Genomic DNA, 8,992 nt, shown 5'->3' on the forward strand with positions numbered 1-8,992 from the left:
TTAAAATTTGATGTTGAGTTTTTTTGCCATCTATTATCGTTGTTACGGCCATGTTTCATCCAAATGAAGCCATAATGCACTATTTGAATGGCCTTGAAATTTGATGTTGAATTTTGTTGCCATCTATTATCGTTGATACGGCCATGTTTCATCCAAATGAAGCCATCTTGCACTATTTGCATGTACTTAAAATTTGATGTTGAGTTTTGTTGCCATCTATTATCGTTGTTACGGCCATGTTTCATCCAAATGAAGCCATCTTGCACTATTTGAATGGCCTTGAAATTTGATGTTGAGTTTTGTTGCCATCTATTATCGTTGGTACGGCCGTGTTTCATCCAAATGAAGCCATCTTGCACTGATATATTGGCCTTGAAATTTGATGTTGAATTTTGTTGCCATCTATTATCGTTGTTACGGCCATGTTTCATCCAAATGAAGCCATATTGCACTATTTGCATGTACTTAAAATTTGATGTTGAGTTTTGTTGCCATCTATTATCGTTGTTACGGCCATGTTTCATCCAAATGAAGCCATATTGCACTATTTGAATGGCCTTGAAATTTAATGTTGAATTTTGTTGCCATCTATTATCGTTGTTACGGCCATGTTTCATCCAAATGAAGCCATATTGCACTATTTGCATGTACTTCAAATTTGATGTTGAGTGTTTTTGCCATTTATTATCGTTGTTACGGCCATGTTTCATCCAAATGAAGCCATCTTGCACTATTTGAATGGCCTTGAAATTTGATGTTGAATTTTGTTGCCATCTATTATCGTTGTTACGGCCATGTTTCATCCAAATGAAGCCATCTTGCACTAATTCATTGGCCTTGAAATTTGATGTTGAGTTTTTTTGCCATCTATTATCGTTGTTACGGCCATGTTTCATCCAAATGAAGCCATCTTGCACTATTTGAATGGCCTTGAAATTTGATGTTTAGTTTTTTTTTGCCCGTCATGGGTTCAAGCCCCAAATAGACCGTGCTCCGATACGTAGGACTGACTATCCTGCTATGGTAACAATAAGTCACTGAAAGCCAAGCTCACTTCACTAGTGCGTACTTGGCAGGCCCTTGACCGACAGTGGTTGTTGTGCAAAAGAAAAAAGAAAAAATTATCGTTGTTACGGCCATGTTTCATCCAAATGAAGCCATCTTGCACTATTTGAATGGCCTTGAAATTTGATGTTGAGTTTTGTTGCCATCTATTATCGTTGTTACGGCCGTGTTTCATCCAAATGAAGCCATATTGCACTAATTGAATGGCCTTGAAATTTGATGTTGAGTTTTTTCGCCATCTATTATCGTTGTTACGGCCATGTTTCATCCAAATGAAGCCATCTTGCACTATTTGCATGTACTTAAAATTTGATGTTCATCCAAATGAAGCCATATTGCACTATTTGCATGTACTTCAAATTTGATGTTGAGTGTTTTTGCCATCTATTATCGTTGTTACGGCCATGTTTCATCCAAATAAAGCCATATTGCACTATTTGAATGGCCTTGAAATTTGATGTTGAGTTTTGTTGCCATCTATTATCGTTGTTACGGCCGTGTTTCATCCAAATGAAGCCATCTTGCACTAATTCAATGGCCTTGAAATTTGATGTTGAGTTTTGTTGCCATCTATTATCGTTGTTACGGCCATGTTTCATCCAAATGAAGCCATATTGCACTATTTGCATGTACTTCAAATTTGATGTTGAGTGTTTTTGCCATCTATTATCGTTGTTACGGCCATGTTTCATCCAAATGAAGCCATCTTGCACTATTTGAATGGCCTTGAAATTTGATGTTGAATTTTGTTGCCATCTATTATCGTTGTTACGGCCATGTTTCATCCAAATGAAGCCATCTTGCACTATTTGAATGGCCTTGAAATTTGTTGTTGAATTTTGTTGCCATCTATTATCGTTGTTACGGCCATGTTTCATCCAAATGAAGCCATTTTGCACTAATATATTGGCCTTGAAATTTGATGTTGAATTTTGTTGCCATCTATTATCGTTGTTACGGCCATGTTTCATCCAAATGAAGCCATATTGCACTATTTGAATGGCCTTGAAATTTGATGTTGAGTTTTGTTGCCATCTATTATCGTTGTTACGGCCGTGTTTCATCCAAATGAAGCCATATTGCACTATTTGAATGGCCTTGAAATTTAATGTTGAATTTTGTTGCCATCTATTATCGTTGTTACGGCCATGTTTCATCCAAATGAAGCCATATTGCACCCGACAGACAAAGAGAGCGAAATTTACAGGTGAGGGGCATGTAGAAACAGGGGGAAGGGGTTCGGTCGATTTTGTATTGGCCGCCATAGTCGAGCGGAAGCGATTTTTTTCCGAATTGAGAGTGAGCGCGCGCAGCGCTCTCTCGCATCCCTTCAAATTACACGGGGCGCTCTCGCGATACAAAACAGCTGATCAGCTGATACCCCCTCCCTCCCGTTTTTTTCCTCTCGCGCTGCGCTGGATGCGCGGATCAGCTGTTCTTGCTCTCTCGCGTTTCTTTCGGTTTGCGCTGCGCTGTTGCCGCACTTGCGCGCTGCGCTGAACACCCCCTCCCCCTCGTTTCTTTCGTTGCGCGTTGTGCGCTGTGCGCTTTCGTTCACTTTGATTTGCTGCGTAATAAAATCGCATGCATCGAAATAAATTTAATTACATCAAACTCGTTTGATATTTTAACACTTTATTGAAACTTAAGGCACAGTTCCACACATCGCTAACCACAATCTTGCCACAAAACCACACATATTTTTTATTATAAATAATTTAAAAAAATCGTCACTTCAAGCACCCGCTTTACTGCCTGTATGTTGTTCATGTTGAATACTGTAAAAAAAGCATTGAAATAAAGCAACATAATTTACATATTCATGTTGAATTATGAAAGATTAACGCTGCTTTATTTCAATGCGCACAACACTTTATCAATAGAAAATACGGCCGAGGTCGTAATAATGTGAATTGAAATAAACAACACTTCAACACTTCACTTCAAATTACATCGAGCGCCCGGGACTTAGGCTAAAACGCGCGCGGCCTCACACTGCGAAGGCTTGAACTGTACTGACGATTTTGTGTGGTAGCAAGAAAGGGAACGCACGAGGAACACTCGCTGCACTAGTGCGAGCGAGACACCGACACCAGCAAGCCGCTGCGAGAAAACCAAACTGAGCGCGCTGGCTGAAAGTGAACGCACACATTCACACATGTGTGATTGTGTGAGTGCGAAAACTGTGTAGAAAGCAAAACACGCTCTCGCCGCCGCGTAATTCCGCGTATTTCCAACCATCTCCCCCTGCTTCTACATGCCCCTCGCCTGAAAGACGCACACTTTTACATTCTCATTGCTAGTAGGGCACTATTTGCATGTACTTCAAATTTGATGTTGAGTGTTTTTGCCATCTATTATCGTTGTTACGGCCATGTTTCATCCAAATGAAGCCATCTTGCACTATTTGAATGGCCTTGAAATTTGATGTTGAATTTTGTTGCCATCTATTATCGTTGTTACGGCCATGTTTCATCCAAATGAAGCCATCTTGCACTAATTCATTGGCCTTGAAATTTGATGTTGAGTTTTTTTGCCATCTATTATCGTTGTTACGGCCATGTTTCATCCAAATGAAGCCATCTTGCACTATTTGAATGGCCTTGAAATTTGATGTTTAGTTTTTTTTTGCCATCTATTATCGTTGTTACGGCCATGTTTCATCCAAATGAAGCCATCTTGCACTATTTGAATGGCCTTGAAATTTGTTGTTGAATTTTGTTGCCATCTATTATCGTTGTTACGGCCATGTTTCATCCAAATGAAGCCATTTTGCACTATTTGAATGGCCTTGAAATTTGATGTTGAGTTTTGTTGCCATCTATTATCGTTGTTACGGCCATGTTTCATCCAAATGAAGCCATATTGCACTATTTGAATGGCCTTGAAATTTGATGTTGAGTTTTGTTGCCATCTATTATCGTTGTTACCGCCGTGTTTCATCCAAATGAAGCCATCTTGCACTAATTCAATGGCCTTGAAATTTGATGTTGAGTTTTGTTGCCATCTATTATCGTTGTTACGGCCATGTTTCATCCAAATGAAGCCATTTTGCACTATTTGAATGGCCTTGAAATTTGATGTTGAGTTTTGTTGCCATCTATTATCGTTGTTACGGCCGTGTTTCATCCAAATGAAGCCATCTTGCACTATTTGAATGGCCTTGAAATTTGATGTTGAGTTTTGTTGCCATCTATTATCGTTGTTACGGCCGTGTTTCATCCAAATGAAGCCATCCTGCACTATTTGAATGGCCTTGAAATTTGATGTTGAATTTTGTTGCCATCTATTATTGTTGTTACGGCCATGTTTCATCAAAATGAAGCCATATTGCACTATTTGAATGGCCTTGAAATTTGATGTTGAGTTTTTTTGCCATCTATTATCGTTGTTACGGCCATGTTACATCCAAATAAAGGAATCTTGCACTAATTCATTGGCCTTGAAATTTGATGTTGAATTTTGTTGCCATCTATTATCGTTGTTACGGCCATGTTTCATCCAAATGAAGCCATCTTGCACTATTTGAATGGCCTTGAAATTTGATGTTGAATTTTGTTGCCATCTATTATCGTTGTTACGGCCATGTTTCATCCAAATAAAGGCATCTTGCACTAATTCATTGGCCTTGAAATTTGATGTTGAATTTTGTTGCCATCTATTATCCTTGTTACGGCCATGTTTCATCCAAATGAAGCCATCTTGCACTATTTGAATGGCCTTGAAATTTGATGTTGAATTTTGTTGCCATCTATTATCGTTGTTACGGCCATGTTTCATCCAAATGAAGCCATCTTGCACTAATTCAATGGCCTTGAAATTTGATGTTGAGTTTTTTTGCCATCTATTATCGTTGTTACGGCCATGTTTCATCCAAATGAAGCCATAATGCACTATTTGAATGGCCTTGAAATTTGATGTTGAATTTTGTTGCCATCTATTATCGTTGTTACGGCCATGTTTCATCCAAATGAAGCCATATTGCACTATTTGCATGTACTTAAAATTTAATGTTGAATTTTGTTGCCATCTATTATCGTTGTTACGGCCATGTTTCATCCAAATGAAGTCATATTGCACTATTTGAATGGCCTTGAAATTTGATGTTGAATTTTGTTGCCATCTATTATCGTTGTTACGGCCATGTTTCATCCAAATGAAGCCATCTTGCACTATTTGAATGGCCTTGAAATTTGATGTTGAATTTTGTTGCCATCTATTATCGTTGTTACGGCCATGTTTCATCCAAATGAAGCCATCTTGCACTAATTCAATGGCCTTGAAATTTGATGTTGAGTTTTGTTGCCATCTATTATCGTTGTTACGGCCATGTTTCATCCAAATGAAGCCATATTGCACTATTTGAATGGCCTTGAAATTTGATGTTTAGTTTTTTTTGCCATCTATTATCGTTGTTACGGCCATGTTTCATCCAAATGAAGCCATATTGCACTATTTGAATGGCCTTGAAATTTGATGTTGAGTTTTGTTGCCATCTATTATCGTTGTTACGGCCGTGTTTCATCCAAATGAAGCCATCTTGCACTATTTGAATGGCCTTGAAATTTGATGTTGAATTTTGTTGCCATCTATTATCGTTGTTACGGCCATGTTTCATCCAAATGAAGCCATATTGCACTATTTGAATGGCCTTGAAATTTGATGTTGAGTTTTTTTGCCATCTATTATCGTTGTTACGGCCATGTTTCATCCAAATGAAGCCATCTTGCACTATTTGCATGTACTTCAAATTTGATGTTGAATTTTGTTGCCATCTATTATCGTTGTTACGGCAATGTTTCATCCAAATAAAGGCATCTTGCACTAATTCATTGGCCTTGAAATTTGATGTTGAATTTTGTTGCCATCTATTATCGTTGTTACGGCCATGTTTCATCCAAATGAAGCCATCTTGCACTATTTGAATGGCCTTGAAATTTGATGTTGAATTTTGTTGCCATCTATTATCGTTGTTACGGCCATGTTTCATCCAAATGAAGCCATCTTGCACTATTTGAATGGCCTTGAAATTTGATGTTGAGTTTTGTTGCCATCTATTATCGTTGTTACGGCCATGTTTCATCCAAATGAAGCCATCTTGCACTATTTGAATGGCCTTGAAATTTGATGTTGAATTTTGTTGCCATCTATTATCGTTGTTACGGCCATGTTTCATCCAAATGAAGCCATCTTGCACTATTTGCATGTACTTAAAATTTGATGTTGAGTTTTGTTGCCATCTATTATCGTTGTTACGGCCATGTTTCATCCAAATGAAGCCATCTTGCACTATTTGAATGGCCTTGAAATTCGATGTTGAATTTTGTTGCCATCTATTATCGTTGTTAACGTACTTAACAACATGCCCGTCATGGGTTCAAGCCCCAAATAGACCGTGCTCCGATATGTAGGACTGACTATCCTGCTATGGTAACAATAAGTCACTGAAAGCCAAGCTCACTTCACTAGTGGGTACTTGGCAGGCCCTTGACCGACAGTGGTTGTTGTGCAAAAGAAAAAAGAAAAAATTATCGTTGTTACGGCCATGTTTCATCCAAATGAAGCCATCTTGCACTATTTGAATGGCCTTGAAATTTGATGTTGAGTTTTGTTGCCATCTATTATCGTTGTTACGGCCGTGTTTCATCCAAATGAAGCCATATTGCACTATTTGAATGGCCTTGAAATTTGATGTTGAGTTTTTTCGCCATCTATTATCGTTGTTACGGCCATGTTTCATCCAAATGAAGCCATCTTGCACTATTTGCATGTACTTAAAATTTGATGTTGAGTTTTTTTGCCATCTATTATCGTTGTTACGGCCATGTTTCATCCAAATGAAGCCATAATGCACTATTTGAATGGCCTTGAAATTTGATGTTGAATTTTGTTGCCATCTATTATCGTTGTTACGGCCATGTTTCATCCAAATGAAGCCATCTTGCACTATTTGCATGTACTTAAAATTTGATGTTGAGTTTTGTTGCCATCTATTATCGTTGTTACGGCCATGTTTCATCCAAATGAAGCCATCTTGCACTATTTGAATGGCCTTGAAATTTGATGTTGAGTTTTGTTGCCATCTATTATCATTGTTACGGCCGTGTTTCATCCAAATGAAGCCATCTTGCACTAATATATTGGCCTTGAAATTTGATGTTGAATTTTGTTGCCATCTATTATCGTTGTTACGGCCATGTTTCATCCAAATGAAGCCATATTGCACTATTTGCATGTACTTAAAATTTGATGTTGAGTTTTGTTGCCATCTATTATCGTTGTTACGGCCATGTTTCATCCAAATGAAGCCATCTTGCACTAATTCAATGACCTTGAAATTTGATGTTGAATTTTGTTGCCATCTATTATCGTTGTTACGGCCATGTTTCATCCAAATGAAGCCATATTGCACTATTTGCATGTACTTAAAATTTGATGTTGAGTGTTTTTGCCATCTATTATCGTTGTTACGGCCGTGTTTCATCCAAATGAAGCCATATTGCACTATTTGAATGGCCTTGAAATTTGATGTTGAGTTTTTTCGCCATCTATTATCGTTGTTACGGCCATGTTTCATCCAAATGAAGCCATCTTGCACTATTTGCATGTACTTAAAATTTGATGTTGAGTTTTTTTGCCATCTATTATCGTTGTTACGGCCATGTTTCATCCAAATGAAGCCATAATGCACTATTTGAATGGCCTTGAAATTTGATGTTGAATTTTGTTGCCATCTATTATCGTTGTTACGGCCATGTTTCATCCAAATGAAGCCATCTTGCACTATTTGAATGGCCTTCAAATTTGATGTTGAGTTTTGTTGCCATCTATTATCGTTGTTACGGCCATGTTTCATCCAAATGAAGCCATATTGCACTATTTGCATGTACTTAAAATTTAATGTTGAATTTTTTTGCCATCTATTATCGTTGTTACGGCCATGTTTTATCCAAATGAAGCCATAATGCACTATTTGAATGGCCTTGAAATTTGATGTTGAGTTTTGTTGCCATCTATTATCGTTGTTACGGCCATGTTTCATCCAAATGAAGCCATCTTGCACTATTTGAATGGCCTTGAAATTTGATGTTGAATTTTGTTGCCATCTATTATCGTTGTTACGGCCATGTTTCATCCTAATGAAGCCATATTGCACTATTTGAATGGCCTTGAAATTTGATGTTGAGTTTTTTTGCCATCTATTATCGTTGTTGATGACAGCGCCGCATAATTAGGTCATCACGGCCTGGGAACTGACCGACCGAACGAAAACAATTGTAAGCAAATCTAATGTAAACAATATCGACCAAATAAAAACTGCTGATCGCGATCGATCAGCAGAAAATTAGTATATAAGTCAGGAATAAGCATGAATAAATCGACTTTCAAGCACAAGAACTCAAAGACTAAGTTGTTTGTCTGTTCCAAGCCAAGTCGGACGGTAAAATCCTCCTGTCTTGGCGCTTCCCAACGAGTTCAGACTCGGTGCGGAAAATATATGGTGGCTCCAGAGAGGACTAGTAGAGACCTCGCAACGTACAAGTCGGAGGTTAACTTCCGATCTTGAAACCCAGAGTCGGCAGGAACATACAAGTCGGAGGTTAGCTTCCGATCTTGACGAACGTATTCCTGACCGATAGAGAAAAACAACCAGCGCTCCAACGGAGGAAGGTTCGTAAAAGCGGAAAACATCGCGAATGTATAATAGTATCCAAAAACGTAAAGTGCAACAAATCAAACGAGTGCAAAAAAACGCCTGAAACAGTGCTTAAGAAGTCCAAGGTACAGAGACAGAATTCAGTAAGGCGCCGTACGATCACCGATATATTGTGATTGAATAAAGACACCGGTGGCAAAAAAAAAAAAAAAAAAAACGACGTTCGCTATATCGTTTCGGTCGTACCACAGGTTTGTAAACAAAACAAAA

At 38.2% G+C, this 8,992-nt stretch overlaps 1 long non-coding RNA gene across 1 annotated transcript; it reads right to left on the reverse strand.

The window, feature by feature from the left end:
- Positions 1 to 2,680: 2,680 nt before the first annotated feature.
- On the reverse strand, positions 2,681 to 3,370 carry LOC133395027 (uncharacterized). The gene is made up of 2 exons (XR_009767138.1): positions 3,018 to 3,370; positions 2,681 to 2,843 (listed from the first exon to the last, which is right to left on the reverse strand). It is a non-coding gene; the product is annotated as an uncharacterized LOC133395027 (long non-coding RNA).
- Between the last annotated feature and the right edge of the window lie 5,622 nt (positions 3,371 to 8,992).

The sequence above is a fragment of the Anopheles gambiae genome, unplaced genomic scaffold (genome assembly GCF_943734735.2).
Source record: "Anopheles gambiae unplaced genomic scaffold, idAnoGambNW_F1_1 scaffold_38, whole genome shotgun sequence".
Taxonomy (NCBI): domain Eukaryota; kingdom Metazoa; phylum Arthropoda; class Insecta; order Diptera; family Culicidae; genus Anopheles; species Anopheles gambiae.